We start from the raw sequence: 7805 nt of genomic DNA, 5'->3' as shown, positions 1-7805 counted from the left end.
AATAAAAAATAAATACATTTCTACTATTTAGGAAAAAACTCTTATTTACGATTAAGATCGGTCTTTAGAATATACAAGAAAGTACTATTTCATTTTTCTGAGTCTTAGTTTATATATCACAATTTGATTTTTTTTTTCTCAGCAAAAGTCTGAATTGTGAGATATAAACTCAGAATCGCAAGAAAAGTGTTGCAACTGCCTTTTTAAATTTTCTTAGTCTGTGGAAGAAATGGGCTTCCATAGTAGAACAGTCTGAATTTAGATATAAACTTGCAATTGTGAAAGTCAGAATTTATAGATTAAAAAGTCACAATTACTTTTTTTTATTCCATAGTGGGGAAAAAAAAAAACATTTGGAGGAAAACGTTTTTGTAGTTTGCAATTCTGTGTTTAAACCTCTGAATCGGCATGCTTTTATAAAAAACGCTGAGTGATGACATCTTCATATCATACTTAAATCGAGATGGAAGTTGGTTAACCTGTCTGATTAATTCTTCTAGATGACAAATTAGGTGTATTGCTTCTTGCCAAACCACCTTTCTCATTATCACTAAAATGACTCACATTACCACTTATGTAATGCTATAGGCTGTAAAATTTAAAGTTAAAATACAGCAAGTGAAACAATCTTAGGTAACACTATAATGACAGCACTGCTGTATGTAATTTCTAAGCACTGAACCTGCCCTCTCATGACAAAAAAAAATTCTCGAGCACTGAGCTGTGGACAGGGTGGAGATGAAGATGTCAATATATACCGTGCTGCTGAGAAGAGAAACATCAGAGCGAGAGAAAAGCTGCTACTAGCAAGACTTGCTTAGAGTACGATAAATCGAGACTGAAAAAGACACACGTAAGTATTTTTATGTAGTAGTTTTTCTTACTTTTCCTTAAGATAATCATTGCTTTTGATAAGCCAGTCATGTTTTCTCCTCTCACAATCTCTCTTTTCTCATGTTTCAGCTCACACTATGCCTTATGAGATATCAGCCATCAACGACTGCTACAAAATCGGTCGTTTCCCATCCTTAAGAGTGAGGACGGACGACCGCAGCAAAGTGAGGGGCACCATACCTTTTTGCAGAAATCCTTGCAGCTGTGCGAGATGCTGTGGTCGTGTTGTCATCCAGGATGACTGTACATGCAGTGGAGCGTGTGGAAAGCAGGTGTATGGCTGCATCAGGCCGGCTTGTCAGCACAACCCTTGCAGCAACCTGAGATCATGCCATGACCATGCGGTCAAGACCGTCATCCAGGATGACTGTGAATCTTGGAGAGACTGTGGAAATAATTCATTCCCAGTCAATAAGTGGAAGTGTGCATGCTGTACATCGGACTGTTTTCAAATGCCTTTGCAAATGACTGACAGAAAGCTGTGATTATGTTAGACTGTGAGGTTTCACTCCTCGGGTTCTTCTGTTATTGTTGAATTTGATCATTTAATGAAGCTGGAAAAAGGCTAAAAATACAAAGAAATGACAAATGAAAATTAAAAGTATGTATTCTACACATGTGAGTCGATTATTTCTGTAGTAACTACAGTCATGTGAAAAAGTTAGGACACCCTATTAAATTTCATGGTTTTCTGTATCAGGCCATAATAAAAAATTATCTGGTCCTTGGCAGGTCTTAAAATTTGCAAAGTGAATTCTCAGATAAACATCATAACATGACATATCACACAGAGTCATTATTTATTTAAGAAAAATACAGCCAAGAGGGAAAGGCCATGTGTGACAAAGTTAGGACACCCTATGAGTCAATTGCCTGTAGATGCACTTTGAGCAGCAATAACCTGAAGCATTCATTTTCTGTGTGACTTCATCAGTCTCTCACATCGTTCTGGAGGAATTTGGACCACTCTTCTTGTCAACGTTGCTCCAGTTTATTGAGGTTTCTGGGCATTTGCTTATGCACAGCTCTCACCACAGCATTTGAGTCAGGATGAGCTCTGGACTTAGACTGGGCTATTGCAGCACCTTGATTCTTTTCTTTTCAGCCATTCTGTTGTAGATTTGCTGGTTTGCTTGGGATTATTGTCCTGTTGCATGACCCAGTTTTGGCCCAACTTTAGATGTCAGACAGATGCCCTCACATTTGACTCTAGAATACTTTGATATACAGAGGAGTTCATGGCCAACTCAATGACTGTGAGTTGCCCAGGTCCTGTGGCTACAAAACAAGCCCAAAATGATCAGCCCTCCTCCAGCATGCTTGTCTTTTGGTATGAGGTGTTTGTGCTGATATGCTCTTTAGGTTTTCACCAATCTTGGCGCTGTGCATTATGGCCAAACATCTCCACTTCGGTCTCGTCTGTTCAAAGGACATTATTCTAGAAGACTTGTGTTTTGTTCAGATGCAACTTTGCAGACCTAAACTGTGCTGCAATGTTTTTTTTTTTAAATAGAAGAGGCTTTCTTCTGCCAAACCTTCCAAACATGCCATTTTTGTCCCATACTTTTCTAATGGTATTGTCATGAACTTTATCATTTAACATGTTAACTGAGGCTTGTAGAGTCTGAGGTGTAGTTCTTGGGTTGTCTGCCATTTCTCTGAGCTTTACACGGTCTGATCTCAGGGTGAATTTTCTGGGACGTCCACTCCTGGAAGGAGAGGTGTCTGTTTTAAATGTCTTCCACTTGTGAATAAACTTCATACTGTATATATATATATATATATATATATATATATATATATATACACACACATACATATACACACACACACACACACACATATATATATGTACTAGTATTTTCATCAGCTAAAAAATGGTTTAAAGTCAGTTAAAGTCAGTTTTTTGCTGTAGTGTGTCAGTAGGAAATATCAGTTTACATTTCTAAACATTCATTTTGCCACTAATTATAATAATCCAGTGAGATTTTTGTATGGAGCACAGGCTGTTGTCAGACTCCTTGTACAAACAGATATCTGATCTCTCCATCATTCAATCCAGTCTGTCTTAAGAAACAGCAAAAACTGAGACAGACTAAATCCAGAAGAACTGTGGCAACATCTCCAAGATGCTTTAAGAGACCTACACCTACAAAGCTACAGTACTGTTAAACTTTTTAGGCAGTTAGGCACATAAAATGAGGTTGCTGTCAAAAACAATGTCATAAATAGATTTTCTTTATCAATGAACTTCTATTAACTAAAATAAATAAGCATTTGATGTGACCATCCTTTGCGTTTAAGGCAGCTTTTGCCCTATGTACACTTGTGCATAGTTTTTCAGGTAGCTTTGCAGGTAGGTTACTTGAAACATCTTGGAGATGTTGCCACAGTTCTTCTGTTAGTCTGTCTCAGTTTTTCTGTTTCTTCATGTCATTCCAGAGACAGACTGGATGATGGTGAGATCAGATCTCTGTGTGGAGCACTGGCTGTTGTCAGACTCCTTGTGCAAACAAAAATCTCATTAGATTATTACAATTAATGGCAAACAGAATGTTTGGAAATGTAAACCGATATTTTTAACTAACACTACAGCAAAAGAAAAATAACTTACTTTAAACCACTTTTAGCTGGTGAAAATACTAGTGACCTAAGACTTTTGCACAGTACTGTGTGTGTGTGTATATATATATATATATATATATATATATATGTGTGTGTGTGTGTGTGTGTATATATATATATATATATTTTATATATATAGCAGTATATATAACTGTAGCTGCGTTTCAATTACCCTTCAAGATGTGCAAATTTAAATTGCGAATTGAAAATACGCCTAATAGTAATGCGTCAATTTCGCAAAAACTCCCATATATTGCAAAAAGTTTTTACGCTCGCATGAGGTGGTTTTTCAGGCAATTCGAAAAAGGAATATTTCACAAAACTGCAATGGAAATTAGTTTTTGCATTTACAGGTCACATGGCACATGTAAAAAGTAATATGACCATTCTTCAATGTACAATAAACTCCAAGAAACATTTCATACGTAGCCACTCTCAAGTATAAGGGGCTTTCCCTGATATTAATGCTTAGATGATGTACGCTGCACGCATCTGCGGCGCGTAACTGTGCGTTCACACCGCCGCCGGCGAGAGCGTCAAAGTGGCCGGAAGTCATTCATTTTCAATGTGAGCCGGCGGCGAGAAGCGGCGAGAAGCGGCGCGGCGCGTTTTGGACGGTGTGGGCGTCGGGGAGAGTTGAAGTCAGGTCAACTTTATGGTAATGAGCTATGACGCGGCTCGGCGGCAACCAATCGGAATGTAGAAGTTCACCGCTTGAGAGGTTTCCAGAGAACGCAGTCCTGTAAACTTTGGTTCCGGCCACATTAGTTCCCAACGCTTGTTTTTCAGCGGGAATGCAATTCATTTGCTCAAAACAACACTGATTTGACCAATTGCAACCAAGATGGTTTGCAATGTAGGCTGCACACAAATTCATGTTAATGTTAATTAAAGACCAAGGCTAGTAAATGTCTCCTATTATTTTGAAATTACACTAGCACTTAACCATGAACACAAAAGCCACACCACACAAATGGCTTTTAATTGGTTTATTTCGTTAGCAAACATGTAACTACAATTAAATTACATTTCTTATTTTCACGTTTAAAATATTTAATGAGGTTAACTTACACCCTACTTGTGGTCAGTCTGCACAAGATCGGCATGCTTGTTTGCTTTGCGGCCGCTTTAAATACAAGACCAAGCGTTCGATCGTCAGAGCGTCAAAGAATCTTTGCACAGCGTTGTTGGCAGCGCGCCCAGAGCGAATTTTGACGCTCTCGCCGGCGGCGGTGTGAACGCACAGTTAGGGCTCCGACACAGTCACCGGAGCTTATGTTATGCTTATACCTGCATTTCGATTAAATGAAGTCAAAATATGTCAAAATTCCACCAAAATCCATTGCCATGACTTATCGCAAGAGGAACAAATTAAGTTTTAGTCGCATAACATCGGTTAATGGAAACGTTGTCATTTTGCAATACTTTTTTTTAATCGACATTTATATAATATCGCAAATCTGTAATGGAAACGTGCCTAATGATAGAAGTGATCACCGGGGTTTAGACCAATTTTGGTATTTACAAAAAGAGTTCACAGGCAAATTTGCTTTATTTATTTTTCCCGACGTCAAAATCAGACACATATAAAAGTGTTAGAAAACATGATTCCTAGCTGAATCAATATCCACTGGATATTTGTGAAGTTGTTAGAAACATTATATCAAGTTCACCAACCTTCAGTTTAAACTGATTAGCGTTTGTTTTACTCACGTTTTCGCATCTTCCCTATTAAATTCACGCTAAAGGCTCTTTTACCATGGAGTCCAACTGAGAGGGCGTTTCCCGGCGGGAAAGTGACAACAATGCTGACTGGAAGCTAACAATTAAATTAATTGTTCTACTTATTAGATTGTGTTTTATTAACGTGTACACCTACCCCAACCCTAAACTTAGCCCTTATTATAATACAAAAACTGTATTATTGTTGTACAGTGTGACAAAAATAACGTTAGCCAGAGCTGTATCCCTTCTAGTCTAAACCGATTTAGTGACATCGCGTGCATGAATAAATCTGTCCTCATAAGTTTATGTACTGAAGTTATACTTACATTATAAGTTTTATATCAACCATTATTCACTTTTTATTACTCTTTAGTCACTGCCTACAAATTACATTCTAAATAAATTAAAAATCTATCTATACATAAAGTCAATGGCAATGTGTGTGTTAGATCAGTGTGTGTTGTTGATCTCTAGCGGTCAGTGACATCTGTTTAAAATATGATTTGCACATAATATTTTAATATTAGAAATGGTTATTGGTAGGTTACAGTTTACTTAAAGTTGTACACACACTCTAGAAAAAAATATTTGAACTATTTGAACTGAACTGAGTGTTTACTGTTGCCCTTTTGCATTATTGATGCACTATTTCCTATTTAATACTGTACAGCCACTTTGTCACAATTCTGTATTGTTATAAGTGGTACACAAATAAAGGTGACTTAGACTAGAAACTACTAGTAAAACAGGACTTTACAACAAACTAACTGGAAAGACTAAGGAAGTACTGTATGTAAAAAACACTAACACTGTTGTGAAATTATCCCTTTTTCTGCTTATTACAAGGCTACTTATCGCAAAATAAACTCTGCCAGAGTGATACGTGTTGTTCTGGTCAGATTTGGTTTTCTATCGGGGTCAGTTCGGCTTGCTGTTGGAGTCCATTTGTTTGTTTTAACTTTACAGAAATAAACCATTCTCATGTTTTCTTTTAAATGCTTTTATTTTCCATTTAAGATTTCTTTATACTTCTAGCCTCAATTTTCAGCTTCATTAAAAGATTCATCTTAATGCTTGACATAAGAACCTAAGGAGTGAAACCTCACAGACCAACATAATCACAGCTTTCTGTCAGTCAGTTGCAAGGGCACTTGATAATTCTGTGCGCAGCTGCAGCACGCACACTTGCACTTATTGACTGGGAATGGGACTGACACTTCATTTCCACAGTCTCTCCAGGATTCACAACCATCCTGGATGACGGTCTTGACTGCATGATCATGGCATGATGTCAGGTTGCTGCAAGGGTTGTGCTGGCAAACTGGATTGATGCAGCCGTACACCTGCTTTCCAAATGGTCCACTGCATGTACAGTCATTCTGGACGACAACAGCCTCACGACCACAGCATCTCGCACAACTGCAAGGTTTCTTGCAAAAAGGTATGGAGCCCCTCACTTTGCTGCAATCATCCGTCCTCACTCTTAAAGATGGGAAACGGCCGATTTTGTAGCAGTCGTTGATGGCTGACGTATCACAAGACATAGTGTGAGCTGAAACGGGATAATAGAGAGAATGTGAGAGGATGAAAGGCAAGAAAAACATGACTTTCTTATTAAAAAGCAACGATTATCTTAAAAAAAGGAATGAATGTCAGATTAAATACTTACATGTGTTCAGTCCTTTTCAGTCTTGATTTACTCTACTCCAAGTAGCAGCACTTCTCTCACTCTGATGTTTCTCTCCTTATCTGTATATATATTCACATATTTTTCCCCACCCTGTCCACAGCTCAGAGCTCAAGAATGTGAGCTATTTTTCATCTCATGGGAGCCAGAATTTAGTGTTTATCATTATTTTAAATTTCATTATTTAATCATTACGTAATTTTCAATACAGAATTAGTGCAGTTTTTACAGCATAACATTGAAGTAAGTGTAATTTTTGCTCACATTACGAAGGGATGTTTACTAAGAAATAATTTAAATCAGTTTAATGAATAGCATGTGTGGAATCTTCATGTTATGTGATGGTTAATGCCATCCTAAAGCACGTTCATTCAATAAATCAAACGGTTACATGCTTTCATACTATGAAAAAAGGACTATATGTAGAAAAAAAAAAAAAATTACAAACAAGATCATTCTTTAAAATATACACTTTTAAAATATACTGTATCTATCCGTATAAATGTGTATTTTTTAATATATACAAGAAAAATACTATTTTTTTTTACATCTCACAATTCAGACTTTATTCCTCAACAATTCTTTTTGTTTTCTGAGAACAACAACAACAACAACCAAATTCAATACATTACATGCCGTTTCATTGTAAATTATTTGTGAAAATTGTTTTTACACCATTGTTTGTTCAGTGTAGTCATTCTGTTATGTTGGATCCACAGTTCATACTCACGTCCTCATAGTCACACTTTTAACTTTATTCTGCACAGTTGCTGCTTTTCTGCAATGCTGTATCTTGTTTTTGTTTGTGCAATTAAGGGGTTTTATAAAACCTACTGAGTGATGACATCTGCTTTATATCATGCTTTTCAGATTA

This window comes from Labeo rohita, chromosome 23 (genome assembly GCF_022985175.1).
Source record: "Labeo rohita strain BAU-BD-2019 chromosome 23, IGBB_LRoh.1.0, whole genome shotgun sequence".
NCBI lineage: Eukaryota > Metazoa > Chordata > Actinopteri > Cypriniformes > Cyprinidae > Labeo > Labeo rohita.
This window is presented reverse-complemented; position numbering follows the sequence as displayed.